This window comes from Tamandua tetradactyla, chromosome 5, assembly GCF_023851605.1.
Source record: "Tamandua tetradactyla isolate mTamTet1 chromosome 5, mTamTet1.pri, whole genome shotgun sequence".
In the NCBI taxonomy this organism is placed as follows: domain Eukaryota; kingdom Metazoa; phylum Chordata; class Mammalia; order Pilosa; family Myrmecophagidae; genus Tamandua; species Tamandua tetradactyla.
In genome coordinates, this window is record NC_135331.1 from 57061990 (window position 1) to 57089356 (window position 27367).

General features: G+C 39.3%; 1 pseudogene; it reads left to right on the forward strand.

Annotated features, from left to right (window-relative positions):
* The first annotated feature begins 24676 nt into the window (after positions 1-24676).
* On the forward strand, positions 24677-25371 carry LOC143682452 (14-3-3 protein beta/alpha pseudogene; annotated as a pseudogene).
* Positions 25372-27367: the final 1996 nt, after the last annotated feature.

The following is a 27367-nucleotide window of genomic DNA, read 5'->3' on the forward strand; positions in this document are numbered from 1 at the left end:
CTTGATGGAGTCTGTGGTCCCGGAAGAGGCAGGGCCAGAGCCCAAGCGCGGGCGGCCGGCGGTTCCTGGGAGAAGGCTGGTGGGACTAGTTTGTGTATGGAGCCAGGGTGTCACATTCTGATTCTGGACATTGAAGCGCAGTGTCTTCCACTGTTACCTCGCGGGTTCTCTGCCCCGAGAAGTCTCCACCCACCTGAAGGCACATTCACTGCAGCACCGCCGACTTCAGGCCAACTCCCTCCTCCTCTGGGCGAGAGTTTCCTGTTGAGCACGGCTTCTACAGATGCGGACCTGCCAGAGGACTTGGCTAGGCATAGGAGGAGGGGGCTTCTGATTATTTGGAATTCTTTTGTCCTTAAAGTGCACTAACTCTGTGAGCGTCAGTAGGAACCCTAGGAATCATTTGGAACGATTCCCCCCCCCTCCCCTTCCTTACCCCTTTTTTCTACTTCGTGAAATTTATACCTAGAAATGACAGCTCCTGCCCAGAATTTCTGACTTTCAATTTAGCACTTTTTCCAATGTCTCCAACAAGTTGCTTTTCCAGGAACTTATAGCCCTCTAGAATTAGAATACAGTTCAGCAGTCGTTTCCCTTTTTTTTTTTCTTGAGAAATTTTATTCAGCTATATCTCAAGACAAATTCTCCTAACTTTCCTAAAATATACTTAAAAGTAGTTTTATTTACTGCTGTGCTAAGTGTAACTGTATGGGCATTGTATTCTAAGTACGTAAATTCTTAGTCTCTTAAACAGAAGATTACAGAAGAATGTTAAACTAGAGACATGAAAGCAATATCCTTTTTCTATTTAAACATTAGAATCATCCTCATAGCTTTTTAACTTGCTGTCAAACAATATACTATGAGGTAGTGGTGGCAACCCAGGCAGACAATGAACTGACAAGCCTGGGAAGCAGAGATTCTGGATTGTGGGAAGACAGCACACTAAGAAGCTCTCGGACTTGGTCCTTCCACCAAAACAACTATCAAACAGGCAGGAAATGTCTGAAACAACTTTTGTGAAACTCCAGAAACCAGAAGAACACCCAGGGAAGAACAGAAGGAAGAGATTGATAAATTACAGTAACAAAGAGTAAATTGCTCTTTCCCACAGTTACCAGTACCCATCTCCCACTCCGGCAGCAGGCTTCTGCAGTGCCCAGACCTGTAATAGCTCACTGGTGACACAAATGGACATAAAAGTACTCTTCCCCAAAACCAGGGGTGAGCATAGCCAATCACCAATCACAGCTTTGGAATACCAAATTCAGATCACTGAAAGCAGCCATTGATTCAACCTGCCCAGGACAGTGGCAATGGTGGTGAAGACTGAAAGCTACTGCTCTTCCTCAGGGCTGAAGGGCCCATCGCTGATAGACTACATTTGTTAGGCAGGCCAGTAAAACTCAGCTTTGGAGCCATGGGAGAAGCTCTTGGCATCCTTCCTGCTCACCTCCCCAGGGTGCTCTGGAGCCAGTCTGCACCAACTTTGTGGGACCCTGGCCCTGGTTTGGCTGGGAAGGATTGACATGGGAAAGTTCTCTCCAGTGTGCCCTCCTCCCAGAATTTACCCTTCGGGCAAAAGCAGCTTGAGAAACGAAAGGAGTGTTAAAAACCTATAGAGGCCACAGTCTGGGACAAAGCCCTCCTACTTTAAACACCTGGGAGAGGGAGGTCTGTCTCCTGGGAAATAGGAAACAATCAAACTCCTGTAAGCAAGGGAACTCCAAAATAGTTAACAGCAAAAGCCCAGGACAAGACAGAATCCTGAAAGACAGAGAAATTTCTGCACAATGCATTTGCCTTGTGCAGACCTTCCTGATAAGAAGGCTAACTTTTAAGAAAATCTTGTCTTATCAACAGCTGGTTACAAAACCAAGAAACAGACATCTCACGGAAGAAATCCAAGAATTAACATTTGAAAATATTAAAATGTACAGTGTGCAACAAGAGTGCAAGACAAAGAATCAGGAAATGATGGCCCATCCAAAGGCAGCGGATAAAGATACAGAAAACACCAACAAAGAAGAGAATGTGGAAACAAAGAAAAAAAAACTTTAAAAAAATGATCTCAAAAATGCCCAAGGAGATGAAGATATACAGATAAAGAACTAAAATATATCAGGAAAACAATGAATGAGCAACATGAGAGTCTTCATAAAGAAAAATTTTAAAGAGGAACCAAATTGAACCACTGGAGTTGAACCCAGGGAATAACTGAATTGAAAAATGCCCAGAAAGATTTCAAGAGCACATTGCAATTGGCAAAAGAAAGATTCTTTGAACCTGAAAACAAGATACTTGAAATGAGTCAGGCTGAAGAGGAGAAAGAAAAGAAGAAATATTAAAAGTTAAGATAGCCTAAGACAGCTATAGGACACCATCAAGCACACCAGTATACTCATTATGGCAGTCCCAGCAGGAGAAGAAAGACAGAAAGGGGCAGAAGGAATAGTCAAAGAAATATAACAAAGAACTCTTTAAACTTAGCAAAAGATATGAATATGCATGTCCAACAAGCTCAGCAAACACCAAACAGTGTAAACATGAAGAAAAATACATCCTATCATATGTTGATCACACTATCAAATGCAAAGACAAGGAAAGAGTTCTGAAAGCTGCTAGAAAAAAAGCATGTAATGCATAGAAAGAGTCCTGGAAAGATTGAGTGCCAATTTCTTATCAGAAATCATGGAGGCACGAAGGCATTGGGTTAACATAGTGAAAATCTGAAAGAAAACAACAGCTGGCCAAAGATTTTTATATCCAGCAAGACTTTCTTTAAAATATGAGGGAGGGCTATATTCTGGAGAAGCTATAAGGAAAAATATGAGAGGATCGTATGGTACTCCGTGACAGACTCTGGGTCATATCCTGTAACCACTTTTTGAAGAGTGCTTTGAAAACTATTTCTTTTATATTTCTTTGCTTTGTATATAGTTATAGTATACAATTTTTAAAAAATTGAAAAAAAAATGAGGGAGGGGCAGGCAATGGTGGCTCAGTGGCAGAATTCTCACTCACCATACTGGAGACCTGGGTTTGATTCCTGGTGCCTGCCCATGCCCAAAAAGAGGGGGGAGAAAAAATTAAAGAAAAAAAAATGAGGGAGAAAAGATGGTGAATAGGGTAGATCAAGTTCACCCCTGCTCCAAGGAACATCTAGAGAAGGGACGGGAAGGAGATTCCAGGGTGGAAGTGACCTAGGAGGGTCTTCTGCACCACATGGAGAAGCCCTGGTTGCAAAAGCTGAAGAGTTGAAACACAGAGAACCGGGGACCATCCAGCTAGTGCAAATAACCTAAACAGGCCCCTTTCCAAACAGAAGCCTGGAGCCCTCAGGAGTGTGTGGACAGGGAGACAGGAACTAGGAAGTAAGCCAAACTGCATTCCTTGAACGTGCTACCCTCACACGCACTGCCTCTTCCTGAAACTTATGAATCCTTCCCACATCCCATGCACCTGAACTCAGTCCCCCCCATCCCCGTGTGCACACCTGCCCCAGCCTGACCCATCTCTCTGGCTCAAGTGCACACTCTTGCCCCACCTCTCTTGACACCCACACACCCACGCCCAGCCCCTTGCAGACATTTGCCTGTGCATCTCGGCTGTGGGTGCTCACCTTCATACCCTGCCCCCAACACACACATTTATGAGCTACGCATGCACACACACTCACACACATCCCCGCCATGGTTCCCAGCTGTGGGCAAGCACTGACTGCATATCTGGGTCACACCCACCCCCAGACCCCACGTGCGCAACCCCAGCCAAGCTGCCTCTGAGCTCTGCACATGCGCGCACCAGGGCCCCTCCCCACAGACCTACGCACAGCCACATCCTCCCCACTGGGTGCCCATGCATCCGTGTACAGACCTCTTGACCCCTTCACCCCAAGCCCCTACCTAGCACACATGCACACCCCTGCTCCCAGGCATGAGAGCCCTGCTCCCATACCTGGCAGGTACTCTGGTGCACATCTGTGCTACATAGCTCCCATCCTGCACATGCATGCATCCCTGCTCCAATCCATTCCACCCCACCCCCCAGCACCTAGTACCCACACCAGGGTCCCACCTACCCAACATCACCTGCCCCTGCCCCACATCCCATAATCCCACGACTCTGCCCCACCCCTATACACTGGCGTATTCACATACTGGGTTCACTGAACCCGTCCCCAGTGCAAGGATACATCCGCACCCTGCACTCCCCATGCCCTGACCTCTGTGCCCTGTACTCTGATATCCACGACCCCCATACATCCACGCAGCCCCCCATCTGCCTCACACTGTGCCCTGCCTCTACACCTTCACAACCCCACAACCAATGCCTCATGCTCACAGGCACAGCATAGCATCCTTGGCCCGTGCCTATACCTGCATCACAACCCATCACTGCACAGTTGTGCTCCACCCCACACCATTCATCCTGTTCTACATCCATCCAGCAAATACAAACCTTTAGAATACCGAAGGAAATTAGCTTCCAAAGTAACACTAACAAGATATTTACATGCCACAAAGGTAACAGAAGATCACTAAGCATATAAAGATGCAGACAGATATAGCCCAGCCTAATGACCAAATTGAAACACTGGAAGAGACAAACTTTGGAATAACTAACCAAAGATGTTCATAATAACTCTTTAAATAAAATCAGTGGGATACCTAATAACATAAAGAAGATCAAGAAGACACTAGAAAAGCATAAAGAGGAATTTGAAGGGGAGGGGCCAAGATGGCGGCTTAGCAGAGTGCGTGTTTTAGTTCATCCTCCGGAACAACTACTAAATAACCAGAAACAGTACAGAACAGCTCCTGGGGCCACATCATTTACCGGACACAAAGCGTACCCCAGTATGGACCAGCTGGACCAGCTGTGAAACTCCCCAGAACCGTGAGTTCCCCAAGCCACGGTGGCCACCGTCCGTCCCCCACAGGCTGCTTCCCAGAGGGGAAAGGAGACTTTAACAGCAGCATGGGCTAAGCCCAACGAAACACCAATTGTGGCATTAATTAACAAATTTTGACTACTAAAAATAGGCCCCCAGCTCAGGTGAACCTGGTCAAAGCAGAGGTCACTCACTGGGCTTATGGAAAAAGAAAAAAAGGAAAGAAACAGAGGTTTTTGTGGCTGTGTTTCTACAAAGGCTTGACTGCCTCTGGATACAGCGGCAGGACTTTTCAGGCTGCAGCTGCCCCAGGCATAGGCAGGAGTGAGCTCTTTTGGGGGCTTATCTGGAGCCTGTGCCTTCCCCAGGGGAGGGGTGAAGCCCCACCCAAGTGGAATCCCTCCATCAAAGAATTCAGACACCAGGGCTTGGTAATTTGAAACCATTAAAACCAGCCTACAACCTCTCCTCTGTCTCCACCGCCCCCAGCAGGGAGAGTCTGCCAAAGTTAAAGGTACCACATCATCTTATGCTGGTGGGACCTGCAGTCAGACAAGTGCCACATACTGGGCAGGATAAGAAAAATAGAGTCCAGAGACTTCACAGGAAAGTCTTTCAACCTGCTGGGTCTCACCCTAAGGAAAAACCTCCTGATAGGAGGCCAATTTCGTCTGGGAAAATCTGGCTGGGGTCTATAATATCTAAGTACACCCTCTTAAGTGTAGGGGGGTGGGGAAGGCACCACACAAGCAGGGCAAGAAACAAGAAAACAAGAACTGAAAAATTCTCCTCTGTTAAACAAAACTTAAGCTAAAGGTCCAGATAAAGCTGAACGGAATGTCAAAGAACAGATAGACAACAAATTCATCCAGCAAGAAAACCCTAGATAAAAGAAGTGAAAGCAATCTCCATAATAAACTAATTAAGGTAATTAAATGCCTAGATGCCAGCAAAAAATAACAAATCACACTAGGAAAATTGAAGATATGGCCCAATCAAAGGAACAAACCAACAATTCAAATGACATACAGGAGCTGAAACAATTAATTCAAAATGTACGAACACACATGGAAAACCTCATCAAAAACCAAATCAATGAATTGAGGGAGGATATAAAGAAGGCAAGGAAAGAACAAAAAGGAGAAACTGAAAGTCTGAAAAAAACAAATCACAGAACTTATGGGAATGAAAGACACAGTAAAAGAGATGAAAAAAACGATGGAAACCTACAATGGTAGATTTTGAGAGACAGAACATAGGATTTCTGAACTGGAGAATGGAACATCTGAAATCCGACAAGAAACAGAAACTATAGGAAAAAAAATGGAAAAATATGAGCAGGGACTCAGGGAATTGAAAGACAATATGAAACGCATGGATATACGTGTTGTGGGTGTCCCAGAAGGAGAAGAGAAGGGAAAAGGAGGAGAAAAACTAATGGAGGAAATTATCACTGAAAATTTCCCAACTCTTATGAAAGACTTAAAATTACAGATCCAAGAAGTACAGCGTACCCCAAAGAGAATAGATCCAAATAGACATTTAATAATCAGAATGTCAGAGGTCAAAGAGAAATAGAGGATCTTGAAAGCAGCAAGTGAAAAGCAATCTATCACATACAAGGGAAGCCCAATAAGACTATGTGCAGATCTCTCAGCAGAAACCATGGAGGCGAGAAGACAGTGGGATAATATATTTAAATTATTAAAAGAGAAAAACTGTCAACCAAGAATTCTATATCCAGCAAAATTGTCCTTCAAAAATGAGGGAGAAATTAAAACATTTTCAGACAAAAAATCACTGAGAGAATTTGTGACCAAGAGACCAGCTCTGCAAGAAATACTAAAGGAAACACTAGAGACAGATACGAAGACAGAAGAGAGAGGTGTGGAGAAGAGTGTAGAAAGGAAGACTATGAGTAAAGGTAAAAAGAAGGAAAATTAGATATGACATATAAAATCTAGAAGGCAAAATAGTAGAAGAAAGTACTACCCATGCAGTAATAACACTGAATGTTAATGGATTAAACTCTCCAATCAAAAGACATAGTCTGGCAGAATGGATTAAAAAACAGGACCCATCTATATGCTGTCTCTACTCAAAGGACACGAGGCCAAGGACACAAATGGACATTTACACACCAATATTTATAGCAGCATTATTAACAATTACCAAGAGATGGAAACAGCCAAAATGTCCATCAACAGAGAGTTGGCTAAACAAACTGTGACATTTACATAAGATGGAATATTATGCAGCTGTAAGACAGAATAAACTTATGAAGTATGTAACAACATGAATGGACCTTAAGGACATTATGCTGAGTGTGATTATCCAGAAACAAAAGGACAAATACTGTATGATCTCACTGATATGAACTGACATTAGTGAATAAACTTGGAGAATTTTGTTGGTAACTGAGACCATCAGGAGATAGAAATAGGGTAAGATATTGGGTAATTGGAGCTGAAGGGATACAGATTGTGCAACAGGACTAAATATAAAAACTCAGAAATGGCCAGCACAATATTACCTAACTGTAATACAATTATGTTAAAACACTGAATGAAGCTGAATGTGAGAATGATAGAGGGAGGAGGGCTGGGGGCATAAATGAAATCACAAAGAAAGATAGACGATAAAGATTGAGATGGTGTAATCTAGGAATGCCTAGAGTGTATAATGATAGTGACTAAATGTGCAAATTTAAAAAATGTTTTTGCATGAGGAAGAACACAAGAATGTCATTACTGCAGTTTGCTGAAAATAGATGGTACTTAATATTTTAAATTTTCAACTAATGTGTGAGACTAAAGCAAAAATGTTTATTTGGTACAAATCTATACTTTGACTAGTGCATCTCCTAATATAACTTATGTAGATAGTTGATTGAACACCTTAAGTACATGGAACTTTGTATAGGACATGAGAGTTTGTTGGTTTGTCCAGGTGATGCTCTGATGAATCCCAGAGTGATTTGATCAGAGTGGAAAAGTATTTGCAAAGTCCCTTTTGGGGAATGGTGAGAACGGGGGAAAACTCAACTTCCCCAAGTTGAATTCTTGATATTCTCACAAGCAGTGTGGACAACCAAAGCTATAGGCTGAGCCGCCAGTCTTGGGGTTTGTTCATATGAAACTTAACCCCACAGGGGATAGGTCAAGCCTACTTAAAATTAAGCCTAAGAGTCACCCCCAAGAGAATCTCTTTTGTTGCCCAGATGTGGCCTCCCTCTCCAGCCAACACAGCAAGCTGACTCACCACCCTCCCCCTGTCCACATGGGACATGACTACCAGGGGTGTGGATCTTCCTGGCAGCGTGCGACAGAAATCCCAGAATGAGCTGAGACTCAGCATCAAGGGATTGAGAAAAACTCTAGAATGAGCTGAGACCCAGCATCAAGGGATTGAGAAAACCTTCTCGACCAAAAGGGGGAAGAGTGAAATGAGACAAAGTGTCAATGGCTGAGAGATTCCAAACAGAGTCGAGAGGTTATCCTGGAGGTTATTCTTATGCATTAAGTAGATATCACCTTGTTATCCAAGATGTAATGGAGAGGCTGGAGGGAACTGCCTGAAAATGTAGAGCTGTGTTCCGGTAACCATGTTTCTTGATGATGATTGTATAATGATACAGCTTTCACCGTGTGACTGTGTGAATGTGAAAACCTTATGTCCGATGATCCTTTTATCTACCTTGTCAACAGATGAGAGGAACATATGGAATAAAAATAAATAATAGGGGGAACAAATGTTAAAATAGATTTAGTTTGAAATGCTAGTCATCAATGAAAGGGATCGGTAAAGAATAAGGCATGTAAAAATTTATTTTCTGTTTGTTATATTTTTCTGTTGTCTTTTTATTTCTTTTTCTGAATTGATGCTAATGTTCTGGGAAATGATCATGATGATGAATATGCAACTATGTGATGATATTGTGAATTGCTGAATGTATGTGTTGGGAATGTTTGTGTTTCTTGTAATTTTTTTTAATTAATAAAAAATTTTAAACAAAAAGAGGAATTTGAAAGGATAAATAGAAAAACAGAAGATATCACAGAGATTAAAGATGCTGTAGACCAAATCAAAAATAAACTAGAGACATGCAACAGCAGATTTGAAGAGGCAGGAAAAAGAATAAGTGAACTAGAGTACAGGCCAACTGATTTCAAGCATTCAAACAGCAAATGGCAAACACAGTTTTGTGGTGTGTTGCTCTTGTGAAGCTTATGCATATAGCAGAGAAGCTTAGCCTACCTATAGGCATGCCTAAGAGTTACTTCTGGAGGGCCTCTTTCATTGCTCAGATGTGGCCTCACTCTCTCTAAGCCCAACTTTGTAAGTTAAATCATTGCCCTTCCCCCTACATGGGACATGACATCCAGGGGTGAAAGTCTCCCTGGTGTCAAGGGAAATGACTCCCAGGGATGTGTCTGGTCCTGGAACTGTGAGATCAACATTGCCATCCTGACCAAAAGGGGGGAAAGAAGTATAACAAATGAAGTATCAGTGGCAGAGAGAATTCAAATAGAGTCAAGAGTCTACTCTGGAGGTCACTCCTACACAAGCTTCAGTTCGACATTGCTACCTATTATAATTTGCCAAACCCCAACCAAAACCATTCCTGCCAATCCTAAAGGACACCTAGGGAAATATATAAGATTCTATAAAGATTCCATGCACTAGGGTAACTTTCCAGAAATCTACAACAGGGTGGGTCCCTGGAACAGATAAATCCTAAAACCTAGAGGGGCCAGCCTCTCCAGAACATTAGCTTGTTCTACCTCCCTACCCCATATTATAGACAGCACCTTCCAACATGAAAAAGTTAGAATGGCCATAGCCCAAATACCACTAAAGAGTGAGGAAAAGATCAAAGGTGAGGTGGAATTATACAGAGAAGGTAGGGTTTAACAAATGAGTATGATTACTGAATCATTAAATTGATATTTCTTTTAGTCTCTAGTATATTAGAGCAGTTAGAAATAAAAACCTAAATATGGACTTGTAACCCATAGCAAACTCTGAAATCTACAACTAATTGTTGTGCTGTGCTTTGAAGTTTATTGCTTTTTTTGTATATATGTTATTTTTCACATATATACAGATGTGATTGTGATAATAAATATTTGTTTCTTCTAGCCTCCAATGTTCTGGAGCAGCTAGAAGGAAAAATCTGAGATGATATGGTAGCTCGTGACAAACTTTGGGATCTGTCCTGTAACTACTTGTTGAAGACTGCTTTGAAAACTATTGTTTTGTTCTTTCTTTGCTTTGTATACATGTTATATTATACAATATAAAACGTTAGGAATAAAAAAGGAATGAAATTGTGAAGCATGAAACATTGTGAATGAACCCGTGAAACATCTCATGAGGCAAAAAGGGCCAGAAACAAATAAGCAAATTTTGTATGGTCTCATTTAGGAAATCCTTATAAGAAAACAGGAGCCTAGATTATAAGCTCTTATAGCAGTCACATTTAGTCCGGAGTGGTAATTGTTACTTCTGAATTTGAGAGGCTGTTTTATATATGTATAACCTGGTATTTAGAGATAAGAATGAAGCCAATCAGGTTGGGATTAAGGTAATTCAGAATACAGGGGTAAGGAAGACATTGTCTATATTTTAGAGCCTCATTTACTCTTTGAGACCAATGGAAGAAAGTTTTATTTTGTCCAGAACCTAGCTTTTTAGTAGCACATAATCTAACTCAACCTGTCGGATAGATCATTTAAACAATCCAAACACAGGGAACCTAGAATAAGAATGAAGGCCTTTAATCCTGTATTTGCTTAATGTAATACCTGGATATATCCCAGAGTATATTAAGCAAATAATCAAAAAGTATTTGGCAAAGTTCCTTGAGGAATAGGAGGGGGGAAATGGAACTATTAAACTTTACTACTGAGGAAACCCCTGATACCGTGTCAAACTTTATAGGGACTCCCAAATCAATAGGCTAAGATTTTGATCTAGAGTCTTGCTCTTGTGAGGCTTATGTATGTAGCAGAGAAGCTTAGCCTACCTATAGGTATGCCCAAGAGTTACTTCTGGAGGACCTCTTTTGCTACTCCAATGTAGCCTCTCGCTCTCTCTAAGCCCAACTCTGCAAATGAAATCATTGCCTTCCCCCCTACATAAGACATGATATCCAGGGGTGAAAGTCTCCTTGGTGGCATGGGAGGTGACTCCCTGGGATGAGTCTAGCCCTGGCACCATGGAATCAACAATGCCATCCTGACTAAAATGGGTATTACAAATAAGGGATCATTGACAGAGAGAGTTCAAATAGAGTGTAGAGGCTACTCTGAAGGTCAGTCTATAGAGTGACCAAGCTACAGTTAGACATTGCTACCTATTATACATGCCAAACGCCAACCAAAACCATTCCTGCCAATCCTAAGAATACCTAGGGCATTCTATAAGATTCTACAAAGTTTCCATGCACTAGGTTAACTTTCCAGAAGCCTGCAACCTCCAGATGGGTCCCTGGACCAGGTAAGTCCTGAAATGCAGAGGGGCCTACCGCTCTAGAACATCAACTAGTTCCATCTCCCTATCCTATATTATTGACAGCTCCTTCCAACATGAAAAAGTTAGAATGGGCATAGCCCAAATATTCCTAAAGAATGGGGAAAAGATCAAAGATCTAGTGGAGTTATACAGAGAAGCCTGGGTTTAATGAATGAGTATGATTGTTGAATCACATTGATATTTCTCTTAGTCTCTAGTATCCTAGAGCAGCCAGAAGGAAAAACCCAAGATTATGGAACTGTAACCCATAACAAACTCTGAAATTTGTTCAGCAACTAATTGTGATGTACTTTAAAATGTATTGCTTTTTTGTATATAGGTTATTTTTCACAAAAAAAGGAAAAGAAATCAAGTATATAATACAAAATAAAAGGAAAAGGAAAAGGACTATAAGATTAAAAAAGAGAAAGATTAAGACATTCCCAGATAAACAAAATCTGAGGGTGTTCATCAGTACTAGACCTGCCCTACAAGCAATGCTAAGTGAAGTCCTTCAACCTAAAAGGAAAGGACATTAGACAGTGGTTCAATGTGATATAAAGAAATAAAGACCAAATTTTCATATTAGTACAAATTAGTAAACAAACAATTTTAAACATCAGAACACATTATATAGAATTTATTTTTATCCAGTACTTTTCAGCTATGATTCCAACTCTCTCATTTACAGTCTATCATCAAGAAGCATTTTATTTCAAATGGCATTAACTTTTTGGACAGAGGCCACTCACCTTTTCAAAATTCTCCATCAATTTTATGGGTGGCTGTAAACTTCAATCATTGATATTCTATTTTGGGGGCATTATGTTTATAACTGTTACTGCCAGCATCACATATTTATTTTAATTATCCAAATATTTTGAATTTTAGGAATTTTTTCTTATTAAATCATAGAGTTTTTACTTTACTACAGTCTTGTATGATTCTGAGATCCATAGAGGAGTTTCTACAGCAGATGCAAATCAGAATGGCTGCCCATCTCATAATCAGTTCCCCACCAGGCATGCCTGTAATACTTCACCTTTTCAAGTGATAGTCTCTGTCCCCTATACTACTCAGAATGATTAGATTTAGAACAGCAAGACAGGTTTGGTATTGGCTAATGCCTTCCCAGTCCCAGTTGACATCTGAAAACTCATATAACACTCACCTTTTAAGTTTGGGGAACTTAGGAAAAGGAAACAACCCTGTTGTTTACAAAGGAGGCTTTTTTGGGGGGGTGGGGGGTGGGGAGGGGAGGGAGTGCTGGGTCCTAGAATCAAACCCAGGTCTCCTGCATTGCAGGCAAGAATTTTACCACTGAACTACCCTTACACTGCCCAACAACCATGTTGTTTAAATCGTCTACTGAGATGATTTGCCATTCTCTCTTGAGAGAGAAGCACTAGGACTTTTCTAGTTACAAAGATGCTCTTACTTGAGCACCTAATAGTGTACCTGTGTCATCCTATACCTTCAGATTGGCAATGCCAAATATATGTGTGTGCAAAGGACATGTAGATGATTACAAACAGTTCCTTTTGTTTTCCCTTTCAGGATGCTCTTAATGCTCATAATAACCACAATTTGCCTTTTTTTTTTTTAATTTAGGCATATTCGGAGACAGAAACATATGGTATCATTTATACCCTGCCTCATTTTTAGAAAATCCTAACAGTGTATGAATAAACACCAAATAAGTTTTAGGGACAATATCCAAAAAAAGAAGACATTGCCATCTCATTTGTGTAATAACCTTAAATACAATGACTAATTTTTACTGAACACTTTCTATGGAACCAGGCACTGTACTGTTTAACATTCGTTGTCTCACTTAATTCTCACAACCACCCTATGAAATATTTACTCTTTCAACTTTTAAATGAAGTATAAAGAACAAACATAGTCTCTATTTTTATCTTCATTTTACGAAGGAAAGAACTGAATGCTATCTAGGTTAAATAATCACTCAAAGCCACTATGGTTCTCTGGTTCCAAAGCAGGTCCTCTTCACTGCTGGGCTGTGTGCTTTCATTTCTTTCTTACCTTCTGTTTTAATTTGCTAGCTGCTGCAATGCTATATGCCAGAAACAGAACAGCTTTTTAACAGGGGAACTTATTAAGTTGCTATTTTACCATTCTAAGGCTGTGAAAATGTCCCAGTTAAAGCAAGTCTGTAAAAATGTCCAAATTAAGGTGTCAACAAGGGGTTACTTTCACTCAAGAAAAGCCCATGAAGTTCAGGGTTTCTCTCTCAACTGGAAAAGCACATAGCAAACATGGCAATGTCTGCTAGCTTTCTCTCCAGGCTTCTTGTTTCATGAAGCTCTCCCAGGGCCGTTTTCCTTCTTCATCTCTAAAGGTCTCTGGCTGCATGTGGTTGCTGTTCTCAAGATATTCTCATGGCTCTCTCTCTCTTTTGACTCTCTAGCCCTCTTCAAAAATGTTTCATCTTTTAAAGGATTCCAGTAAACTAAGACCCACTTGGAATGGGTGGAAACACATCTCCATGGAAGCCATCTAATCAAAGGTTACCACCCACAATTGGGTGGGTCACTTCTCTATGGGAACAATCAAAGAGCTCCCAGCCAGTAATGTCAAATGAGGATTAAAGGACATGGCTTTTCTGGGGTCCAACACAGATTCAAACTGGCACGCCTTTTTAATAAAGATCCCTGAGGGTTGGGGTTGTCATTTCTAGTTTCACAGAATATCAGATGGAGAGAGAATCCAGAGATCATTTTTATGTTTCAGGGGAATATAGGCCCAAGGGAGAGGTGACTTGCTAGAGGTAATCAAGCAGGTTCACAGAATCAAGACCACAGCTGAAATTTCCTGAGCCACTTCACATTACCAGAGGATGAGTCATGCATAATGTGTGATTAAGAATGCTTTTCATCTCATAGTTTTCATCTGTTAGTGAATCAAGGTAAAAACAATTGTTGGTCTATTTCTGTGCCAAATTTCTTTCGGCCCTCGCAAAAAGTAAGTTTGTTTTACTGAGGAACTAAGTTTCACATAGCTATGAGAGCTGTGTAATTATATCTGTTTGTGGCCAGCTGTTAAGCAATTAAGTTAAATCTTAAAATCTGACTACTCTTTTTTGTACAGGCTACATATTTTGCTTTTCCTCAGATGCCTTTCTTGTATTACAAATTTCAGCTTCACTTCAAGATGCAAGATATCAAATATCAAAGAGAACGGTGAGGGAGACCACTGTGTCTATATTCTAGACCCTATATTTCTAGAATATAGGGGCTTGAGCATGGATGAGGAGATTCTTAATCCCTCCCCCTCAGAGAAGGCATGCAAGGGCTGGGGAGATGCTATGTGCGGTGGACTTCCTTGGAAAGGGCTGTGGATGTGCTCTCAGTCCCACTGCCTTCTCTAGTGCCTACCCTACACCTCAAGCCTAGTGAGAAGACTGCTTTCTCTCCTGCATTGAGGGACTGAGTAGAATGGCATTTGCCAATCCTGGGAAAATCTAAGAAATGAGAGCTGGCTGCTGCGCTGGGGGTGACAGTGAAGGGGAGCTGCTGCGACAGAACCGGCCCGCACTCCCGGAGCTGGTGGGCCCCTACCATGCGTGAACGCTACCTAAGGATCAGACGAGCCGGTGGCGGGGGGAGTTGCCTCAGTCCTGCCCAGTCATGCCAACTAGAGGGGCAAACAGGCTTCAGCTGAGAAACCCTAAAAGTATCACGGCTCTCCTAGGTTGTTTGGAATGAGTCAACAGCGAGCCTGAGCGTGGGAGCCTACCAACATAAGGTCAAGCAAACTGTGGGGAGAAGTCTCCGGCAGTGGACTCCAAAGAACCCATGAAAGATGTCCAGAGGCTCCCAAGAACCACCAGAGCGCCCCCAGAAGAAAACAGTCAGCTTTTAACATCACCCAGGCCCAAACGCCTTGAAACTAGCTTCTTCAGCATCCGTCGGATAAGAACTTTCCTCCTTTACTTACCGCTCCACCGTCTGCGCCAAAGGAGAGATTGCGAACAGCAGGTAGGTGGCGGTGGAGGAGGGTGGAAAGGAGGTTATTTAGAAAGAAGACGTCAACCTCTACCTTCCCCAGTAGTTAGTAGCCCCCTTGGAGCAGGACTTATTTGGGAGCAGTAACTATATTTTTGTTTTGTTTTGTTGATGCTATTTAATAATTGCTAATATCAACAGCCAACCTATCTTAGTTCATCTGTTGTGTTATTTAACTTTTCATAAGTTTGTAGCTCATCTTCCAGATATCTTGGTTTGTTTTTTTTTCTTGTACATTTCTGGCTGTTTATTTATTTTTTTAATTAGAGCAGTTGTAATCATGCAGCTAGTACAAGAGTTCTTGGATACCCACCCCACCCTCTCGACTTTTTCCCCCATTAACAGTTTGCATTAGTGTGTACCTTTGTGACAATTGATGAGACAGTGTTTTACATATTTACATTAGGGTTCAGTCTTTGTGTTGTACGGTTCTATGTATATGTGTGTGTGTGTTTTATGGTAATATGTATACAACCTAAAGTTTCCCATTTTAACCACTTTCAAATATACAATTCAAGTCATGTTACATTCAATATATTTGCTGCCATCACCACCATCCATTGCCAAAACATTTAAATTGTTCCCAACAGGAACTCTGTACTAATTAAGCACTAACTCCCCATTCCCCTGCCCCATCTGCCCCTAGTAACCTGTATCATTTCTGACTGTGAATTTGCATATTCTAATTATTTCATAGCAGTGATATCATACACTATTTGTCTTTTAGAGAGTAACTATATACTTTTAATGAAGTTAGAGACTTCCATAATGGGACTAATTTCTGAAAGTGTTTTGCAATTTAAAGGGGCCTCAGGATTTTGTGCTAACAGTGACCAGAAAATTCCTGGTTTTTAGATGAGGATGGAGTTTTCATCTAGGGTCAGAGTAAGAACTTTCCCCATTGAGTAAATTTTAAGGGGGCAGTAGAAGAACAAAATTAAGGTTATTATGTAGTTGATATATTCTTGTTCAAATTACCAGTTACACTGTGTTGAAAACAAAAGTCGCAATCTCAACCACCTGTCAATGAACAATTGGGGACTTATTAATCTAAACAAAAAGATATTTGTTGTAGTGGGACAATGTTGGCAGGGATGGGTCTCAGCTTGTGATGGCCTCAGCAGATTGCTGCTATTCACCACATACTACCATTACCTCCCACCATTTCACTGGACTTCTCTTCCAATTGCCCATTCTTGGGAGCAAAGTATGGTCTCTTCACTTTTCCATATACAGCAGTTCAGTCTTCTCTAATAGCAATTCCTTCTCTAATAGCAATTCTGGTGCCAACTGAAAAGACACTATATTTTCATCCTCCACTACCCCTGAGAGTAACCAAAAATGAGTTTTCCACTTCATACATTTATAAAGACAATCTTTCCTTTTCAGTAAAAATTGCACAGCTATCAAAGTCATGAAACCCCTTAAGAGAGTTTTCACATGTGTGGTAAGTTTTTGCTTGGCTATAGTTCAATGTTTCTGGTTCCTCGTGGTTATTGGGGAGCTGTAGGCTTCATATTCACTGATGGTTTTTGAATTCCTGTTCATAAAGTATACTCGAACCAGCTGTAGAGGTGACAAAAGCATTTCCAGATGAGTGGCGAAATAATTGACAGTGATTTGGTGACATTTTCATTAGGGTGAGGGTCTAGATTTCATAAAGTGGGAGCCTTTCTATCATTTAAAACTATTCAGCTGAAGACTGTTCTGCTAAATAAGTCAGATAATTGACAGGATTTAAAAATAACCCTAATGATCTTAGACTGTGTAGAATTACATATCATTTGTAATTGATGAGCTATTTGCCAAAAAAATTGCCTACTGAAACCATTTCTAGGTCTGATTGCATCATCCAGAATATTTGAATTTTTCTCAAAGGCTATTATAACATTTCAGGATATTCTCTCAGCAAAATTTTTATTCACATCAGTTTTTAAAATATACATGTACAACTTGTGACTGCAAGGTAAGTTTATGATTTAATTATATAGTTATTCATACCTGATACCTTCAGATCTTTGACACATTGGAAGAAGCACATTAGGGGACTCAACATTTAATCAAATAATCATACTAACATTTCTCAAAGCATTTCTGGAACTCTTCATTGGGAATTATCTTTAGAGTTAGTTTATTAACCAGACCCAAAAAACAAAAACAGACAAAATTAAAATAGTCATATGATTTCATGGGTCTACCTTGTATTTTTTTTTTTTAAGGAACAAGCAGGAACTAGCCCTATCAGACATTAAAACTATAAAGCCTCTATAATTAAAACAGTGAGGTGCTAGAACATTAATAAATAAGTAGACCCGTGGGATAAACTGGAGCAGGGATCAGCCAACTATCGCCCACAGGATAGATGCTCGGTTTTCTTAGTAAAGTGCTTCTGGAACACAGCCAAACTCATTCCTTTATGAATTATCTATGGTTTATTTTGCCCTTAATCAACAGAGACCTTATGGCCTGCAGCCTAAATATTTACTATCTTGCCCTTTAAGAAAAAGTTTGCAGACTCTTGTATTAGAGGGTCCTGAAATAGATTCAAGTACATATGAACACTTAGTATATATTAAAGGTGTAACCTCAAATTGTTAGAGCGAAGATGAACTTTTTTTTAAATTAGAGAACTTGTAGGTTTAGAGAACAATCATGCATAAAATAGAGGACCCCCATATGCCACCTTATTAATAACACCTTGCATTGGTGTGAATCTTTTGTTACAATTGATGAAAGCACATTTTTATAATTGTACTATTAACTATAGTGCATGGTTTTACTTCGAGTTCACTGTGTTGTGCAGATCTGTGTATTTTGTTGTTGTTGTCGTAATATATATTCAATCTAGCATTTCCCCTTTTAATCTCAATCAAATATGTAACTCAGTGCTATTAATTACATCCACAATGTTGTGCTACCATCACCGTCATCCTTTACCAAAACTTTTCCATCATCCCAAATAGAAACTCTGCCTTTGAAGCCTTGATTCCCTATTCCCTACTACCACCCAATCCCCTGGTAACTGATATTCTAGATTCTGACTCTATGAACTTGCTTATTTACTTATATCATAGGATCATACAATATCTTCCCTTTTTGTGTTTGGTTTATTTCACTCAACATGCTGTCTTCAGGGTTCATCCGTGCTGTCACATATGTCAGAACTTCATTCCTTTTTATGGAAGAATAATATTCCATTGTGTGTGTGTACCACATTTTGTTTATCCATTCAGCAGTTGATGGGCAGTTGTGTTGCTTCCATCTTTTGGCAATTGTGAATAATGCTACCATGAACATTGATGTGCAAATATCTGTTTCAGTCCCTGCTTTCAGTTTTTTGGAGAATATACCTAGAAGTAGGATTGCTAGATTATTTTGAAAATTCTGTACTTAACTTTTGGAGGAATGACCAAGCTGTCTTCCACAGCAGGTGCACCATTTTACATTGCCACCTGAAATGAATGTGTTCCTGTTTCTCCACATCATCTCCAACACTTACAATTTTCCATTTTTTTAATAGTGATGGTTCTGAAATGATATCTCATTGTGGTTTTGCTTTGCATTTTCCTGATGGGTAATGATGTTGGGCATCTTTTCATATGCTTTTTAGACATGTGTGTATCTTCTTTGAAGAAATGTCTATTTGAGTCCTTTGCCCATTTTTTAATTGGAATCTTTGTCTTTTTGTTGTTGCGTTGAAGGATTTTTAAAATATCTTCTGGATATTAAATAGTTATCAGATATGTGGTTTATAAATATTTTCTCCCATGGAGTACATTGTCTTTTTATTTTCATGACAATATCCTTTGAGCTGCAAAAGCTTTTAATTCTGATGAGGTCCCATTTATCTATTTTTTATTTCATGGCTTTTTGCTTTGGGTATAAAGTCTAACAAGCTATTGTCTATGAAAAAGCTTCCTTATGTTTTCTTCTATGTGTTCTAAGTTCTGGCTCTTATATTTAGGTCTTTGATGCATTTTACTTGATTTTTTTATATGTATGAGATACGGTCCAACTTTGTTCTTTGCAAATGGAGATCCAGTTTTCCCAGCACCATTTGTTGAAGAGACTAGTCCTTCAAGTACATATGAACTTCTGAGGGATCTTTGCCCCCTTGCCAAAAATAGGTTGGCCATAAATGTGAGGATTGATTTCTGAACTCTCAATTTTATTCCATTGGTCTATATGTTTGCCCTTCTGGCAATACAAGGCTGCTTTGTAATAAGTTTTACGATCAAAACTGAACCCTCCAACTCTATTCTGCCTTTTCAATATGGCTTTGGCTATTCCCAATCTCTTACCCTTCCATATAAATTTAATAATTAACTTTTTCATTTCTGTGAAAACGTTGTTGGAATTTTGATAGGGATTGCTTTGAATCTGTATATTGCTTTGAGTAGAATTGACATTTTCATGATATTTAGTCTTCCAAACCATGAACACAGAATATCCTTTTATTTAGTCTTATTTGATTTATTTTTAGCAATGTTGTGTAGTTGTCTGTATACAACTCTCTTATGCCTTGGTTAGATTTAGTCATAGATTTTCAGTTCTTTTAGTTGCTATTATGAATGGAATCTTTACTTGATTTCTTCTGATTGTTCATTGCTAGTATATAGACACACTACTGATTTACCCTGCCACTTGGCTGAATTCACCTATTAGCTGTAGGAGGTTTGTTGTGAATTTTTCAGGATTTTTTTTACGTATTATCATGTCATCTGCAATAGAGAAAGTTTTACTAATTCCTTTCAAGTTTGGATGCCTTGAATTTCTTTGTCTTGCTTAGTTAACTCTGCCTGGAACTTCCTTGACAATGTTGAATAACGTAGGTGACAGTGGGCATCCTTGTCTTATTTCTGATCTTAGAGAAAAGATTTCAATCTTTCACTATGGAGTATGATGTTCCCTGTGGGTTTTTCATATATGCCTTTTATCATATTGAGGAAGTTTCCTTCTATTCCTAGTTTTCTAAGTGTTTTTATCAAGAAGATTGCTGGATTTTGTCAAATGCCTTTTCTGCATTAATGACATGATCATGTGGCTTTTTTCCCCATCATTCTCTTAAAGAGGGAATTACATTAATTGATGTTTCTTATGTTGAAGAACACTTGCCATCCTGGGATTTATACCAGTTGATCATGGTATATAATTCTTTAAATGTGCTTTTGGATTTGGTTTAGTCATGTTACTGAAGATTTTTGCATCTATATTCACAAGAAATATTGCCTGTAATTTTCTTTCTTTGTGATATTTTATCTGGCTTTGGTATGAGAGTGATTTTGGTCTCATAGAATGAATTAGGCAGTATTCCTCCTCTTCAATTTTTTGGAAGAGTTTGAGCAGGATAGGGGTTACTTTTTCTTGGAATATTGGGTAAAATTCCCTGTGAAGACATATGGTCCTGGGCTTTTCTTTGTTGGGAGGTTTTTTACTACTATTTTTGATGTGTTTCTAGGAATTTGTCCATTTCATCTGGGTAATTTAATTTTTTGGTATACAGTTGCTCATAATATCCACTTAAAGTTCCTTTTATTTAAATGGGGTTGGTGTAACATTCTTCTTTTCATTTTTGGGTTTAGTTATTTGTGTTCTCTTATTTTTTTCTTCATTATTATAACTAAAGGTTTGCCAATTTTATTGATCTTTTCGAAAAACAAACATTTGGTTTCGTTGAGTCTATTTTTCCTCTACTTTTTAAAATGCACTTTCACTGAGATATATTCACACACCATACAAACCATCCAAATCTGTATTATTTATTTATTTATTTATTAAATATAGCAACATATAAACACAAACATTCTTACCATATGATCATTCCATTCTTGATATATAATCAATAACTCGCAATATCATCACACAGTTGTATCTTCATCACCATGATCATTTCTTAGAATACATTGGTGAAGGAAATAAAATTCAGAAAAGGAAATAAAAATAAAACAGAAAAAAATAGTATGTACCATACCCCTTACCCCTCCCTTTCATTGATCACTAGAATTTCAATCTACTAAATTTATTTTAACATTTGTTCCCCCTATTATTTATTTGTTTTTAATCCATATGCTTTACTCATCTGTCCATAAGGCAGATAAAAGGAGCATCAGACACAAGGTTTTCACAATCACTCTGTATTGTTTTTTAATTTTCTATTTCGTTTATCTCCCTCCTAATCTTTATTTCCTTCTTTCTGCTTGCTTTGGGTTTAGTTTGCTCTTCTTTTTCTCTCATGTGAAATCTTTCTTCTTTTGAAGGTAAGCATTAAAAGCTATAAACTTCCCTTTCAGCACTGCCTTTGTGACATCCCATATATTATGATATATTGTGTTTTCTTTGTCACTCACCTCAACATATTTCCTAATTTCCTTTGTGTATTTCCTCTTTAACCCATTGATTGCATGATGGCATGTTTTTTTATTACCACATAGTTGTGAATTTTCCATTTTTCTCTCTGTTATTGATTTCTAGCTTCCTTGTGGTCAGAGAAGATGCCTTGTATTATTTCAATATATTTGCATTTATCGAGATTTACTTTGTGACCAAAGATGTGGTCTGTTCTGGAGAATGATCCATGTGCACTAGAAAAGTATGTGTATTCTGCTCCTGTTGGACAAAATGTCCCTCCCTCCCTTTTTGTGAAAAATAACATATATACAGAACTATAAATTTCGAAGCACAGTACCACAATTAGTTGTAGAACATATTTCAGAGTTTGGCATGGGTTACAATTTCACAATTTTAGGTTTTTACCTCTAGCTGCTCTAAAATATTGTAGACTAAAAGAGATATCAATTTAATGATTCAGCATTCATATTCTTTTTTAAATCCTATCTTCTCTGTATAACTCCACCATCACCTTTGATCTCTGCATCTCTCTCTTTAGGGGTGTTTGGGCTATGGCAATTCAAAATTTTGCATATTGGAAGGGTCTTTGACTGATATGGGGTAGGGTGATGGAACTATCTGATGTTCTGGAGAGGCTGACTAGGTTTCAGCACTTATCTGGACCAGGGACCCATCTGGAGGTTATAAGTTTCTGGAAAGTTACTGTAGTGCATGGAACCGTCCTGGAATCTTATATATTGTGCTAGATGTTCTTTAGGCTTGCCTGGAATGGTCCTGGTTAGGAGTTGGCAGGTTATGATAAGTAGCAAGGTCTAACTGAAGCTTGCATGAGGGCAACCTCCAGAGTAGCCTTTCGACTCTATTTGAACTCTCTCTGTCACTGATACTTTCTTAATTATACTTCTCTATCCCCTTTTGGTCAGGATGGAATTGTTGATCCCACGGTTCCAGGTCTGGATTCATCTCTGGGAGTCATCTCCCATGTCACCAGGGAGACTTTCACCCCTGGATGTCATGTCCCACATAGGGAGGAGGGCAATGATATCACTTGCAGAGTTCAACTTAAAGAGACTAAGGCCACATCTGAGCAACAAAAGAGGTCCTCCAGAAGTAACACTTAGGCATACCTATAGGTAGTCTAAGCTTCTCAACTACCTACATAAGCCTCACAAGAGTAAGCCTTATGATCAAGGGCATGGCCTAATGATTTGGGTGTCCCTGAAGTTTGACACAATATCAGGGGATTCCCTAATGGTAACATTTAGTAGTTCCATATTCTTTCTCCCATTCCTCAGGGGACTTGGCCAACCTTTTCTGATTATCTGCTTAATATACTCTAGGATGTATCTAGGCATTATAATAATCTATACAGGATTAAAGGACCTTTTTCTTATTCTATGCTGCCTGTGTTTCAGTTGTTCAGATGAGTGTATAGATAGGTTGAATTAGATTATGCACTACCGAAAATTTCAGTTCCAGACCAAATAAACCTTTCTTCCATTGATCTCAAAGAGTACGTGTGGTTCTAAAATATAGACACTGTCTTCCTTTCCCCTATGTTCTGAATTACTTTAACCCCAACCTGTTCAGCTTCATTCTTATCTCTAAATATCAGGTTATTTATATAAAATAGCCTCTCAAAATCCAGAAATAATAATCACCACTCCAGACTTAATGTGTCTACTCTAAAAGCTGGCAATCTAGGCCTCTGTTTTCTTATAAGCATTTTCTAAAGGTGACCATACCATTTTTGTTCTTTTGCAGAAACTAATATTTGATTCATTCTGTACTGGGAATGGATAGAAAAGGGAGAAAAAGAACAGGGGAATTGGAAATATGGGGGGTAGGGGTGGGAGAGACGTTTCTCCAAGTATACTATAGTTTTGCATTTTAGAACTTTCAGAATGGTGTTTCTCATACTTAAAAGATACATAAGTAGTTGAATAAAACCAGGATGTGGATAGAATACAAAATGGAATACAAACAGTACCTAATAAGCAAACCGTATTATAAATGAATAATATAACCACACCAAATGGAATGAGGAAGAAAAGAACTAACCTAAGTAACTTTGGAAAATAGCATTTTACTATATACTGTAAGTCTAAAGATTTTAAAAACTTGTAAACAAATATTGTACAATAGTGATTTTTTTAAATCACAGGGTGTGGGTTAGCAATTCTGAAACTATTTTGTTTATTCTAGGATTAAACAAATAAACATATTATAGATATTGAAAACCAGGTTTCTCATTGTCGGAGAAAGAAGTTAAAATAAGGAGACAGGGAGGAAGCCTGTGCTGTTAGATTAGAATGGGAGAAATCACTGTGAGCTCGTGGTTTGGGTGGATGGGTGGATGGAGTTTGGGTGTCTGTATGTCTGTCGGCTGAGAAGGCCTAGAAGAAATGACAGCTCAGTGGTAATGAGCACACCTAGTGATCGGATCTTTGTTTCTAAATACTATTGTCTAAAAAAAGGAACCAGGGCTCCTTGGAGAATTGAAAAAAAAAATCTATACCAGAACAGAGGCTTGGAAAGTAGATTCACCTGAAACATCTTTTGGTGCCAGAAATTAAGGAAGTGCCCAGTGGGGAGTTAATGCTTAGTTGGTACAGCGTTTCTGTTTGAGGTGACAGAAAAGTTTTGGTAATGCCTAGTGGCGATGGTAGCATAACATTGTGAATGTAATTAACACCACCGAATTATATATTTGAATGTGGCTAAAAGGGGAAATGTTATGTTGTATATATGTTACTAGAACTGAAACAAATTTAAAAACCACAGATTGCAGCCACTACTGCTGCCTGAGGAGTGGGCTCAGGAAGGAGGACGCTGTATCTCTGTGAGCTTTGCTTGGAAGCACCTTTGCCTCATGCTTTCCTGCACAGCAATGACCATGGATAAAAGCAAGTTGGGGCACAAAACCGAACCAGTGAGCAGGCTCGGTGCTAGGCTGATATGAAGGCAGTCATGGAACTGAGGTACGAACTCTCCCACAGAGTGAGAGATCCTGCTCTTGTCACCTACCAGGATGGGGTAGATGCCCATGGCCCTTCTCGGCATGGCATCTCCAGCACCGAACAGGGGAATGAGGCGCAGCAGCAGATGGGCAGAGAATACCGTGAGAAGCTAGAAGCAGGACATAATGTCCTGGAGCTGTTGGACACGTATCTTATTCCCAATGCTGTACCACCAGAAAGTAAGGTGTTCTACTTGAAAATGAAAGGAGATTATCTTAGACATCTTTATGAGGTGGCATCTGGAGGCAATAAGCAAAGCACTTTGCAAATTCCCAGAAGGCTTTCCAGGAAGCATTTGAAATTAGAAAGAAATGCCTCCTCCACATCCCACTCCACTTGGCCTGGCACTTAATTTCTCAGTCCTTTAGTATGAGATTCTAAATCCTTCCGAGAAGGCCTGCAGCCTGGCAAAAAGGGCATTTAATGAGGCGATTGCTGAGCTGGATATGCTAAATGAAAACACTATAAAGATAGCACCTTGATCACACAGTTACTTAGGGACACTCGGACCCTGTGGATGTCAGAAAACTAGGGAGAAGGAGATGCTGTGGAGGAAGAGAACTGATCTATTCAGTGTCAATGAATTCAAAAGCATGGGTCATCAGGTTGGGGCCTATTGTAAAAGGTCCTAGATTATAAACTCTTACAGCAGTCACATCTATTCAGGAGTTTTAACTGCTATTTCTAAATTCTGAGATGCTGAACTATTTGAATATAACCCTCCACATATATCCCTTCATGTAATTTAAAAAAAAGATAAAAACCATAGAACTGTACAACACAAATGGTGAACCCTAATGTAAACTATGGACTATAGTTAATAGTATAATTGTAATAATATTATTTTATCAATTGTAACAAAGGTACCATGCTAACACAAAGTGTTAATAAGAGAGAAAACTGTGTGTGAGAGAGGGAAGGTATATGAGAACTCTGTATTTTCTGTATAACTTTTCTGGAATATAATTTCTCTTAAAAAAAAATTTATGGGAGCATTGCCAAAGGAGTCCATATTCAGCTTGACTGACAGAGCTACCAATAGCCAAATCTGAGACAATTTGAGCAACTAAATAAATAATAATGGATTATAACCTATTGTCATGGTCAGGTTCATGTGTCAACTTGGTCAAGTAAGTGGTGGTTGGGCAAGTGCTGGCTTATCTGTGGTGATGAGGATATTTCATAGAATTAAATCATGATCACGTCAGCTGCGTCCACAGCTGATTCCATTTGTAATCAGCCAAGGGGAGTATCTTCTGCAATGAGTACTGCTTAATCTAATCACTGGAGGCCTTATAAGGAGGATTCAGAAGAGACAGGCTCTTCCTGGTTTACCTGGCAAGCCTCTCCTGTGGGGTTTGTCCAGACCCTCCATTGGAGTCATTGACTTCACAGCCTGCCCTGTGGATTTTGGACTCTGCATTCCCGCGGTCACGTGGGACACTTTTATAAATTTTGTATTTGCGAGTGTTCCCTGTTGATTCTGTTTCTCTAGAGAACCCTTACTAATACACCTGTAGAGTAAAATTAACATTCATGAGTCCATACTGACATAAATAAATAATTGAATAATTAAATAAATATGAGAGAAGGGACAGTTTTTCCTTACAGTAAAATTTCAATTAAAAAATGGGATAGGAATGATGGAAATAGAAAATCACTGGCAAACATCACAGTAATTGTTATGGACAAAATTCATCAGTCAAAACTATATAAGCTTGGAGAACTGAATTCAAAAGCATGGATCATCAGGTTGGGACTATTGTAAAAGGTCCTAGATGATAAGCTCTTACAGCAGTCACATCTATTCAGGCATTTTAATTGTTACTTTTAAATTCTGAGATATTGAACTATTTGAGTATAACCTCATAGCTCCCTGAAACTTCACATATTTAAGTGACACCTGAGACTCTGAGTTAGAGCTCTGAAGCTGTGAAAGTCAGCATTATCCCATTCAGCAACTGTTAAAAAAGTTGAAAAAGTGATCGGACTTCAATTAGAGATATGAATAATACTGATTTGGACAGGACTAAAGCAAATCAGAATACAGGGGTAAAGGATGATATGGTCTATATTTTTAAATTTCAAATTTTGTGGGAGACCAAAGGAAGGGATGTTTATTTGGTACAAAATTTATATTTTGGGTAGCATATTATCTAATTTAACTTGTATGGTAAGTTTAATTGAGGGCCATAATTACATGGAATGTTGAAGAAGGCAGAAGAAGAACCTGCTGGTTTATACAGGTTAGAGTGATGCCACAATATATCCCAGAGTAATTTTTGCAGAAGAAAAAATATATATATTTGTGAAATTCCCTTGGGGGGCTGGGGAGGAAGGAAGAAATATTAAAATTCCCCAATCTGGGGAATTACTAATATTCTTGCAAGGAGTGGAGACAACCAATTCAATAGGCTGAGCCCTCGATCTTGGAGTTTGCCCTGATGAAATTTATTCTTGCAAAGGAGAAGCTAAGCCTACTTATAATTATGCCTAAGAGTCACCCCCAGAGAACCTCTTTTGTTGCTCAGATGTGGCCTCTCTCTATCAGCCAACTTAGC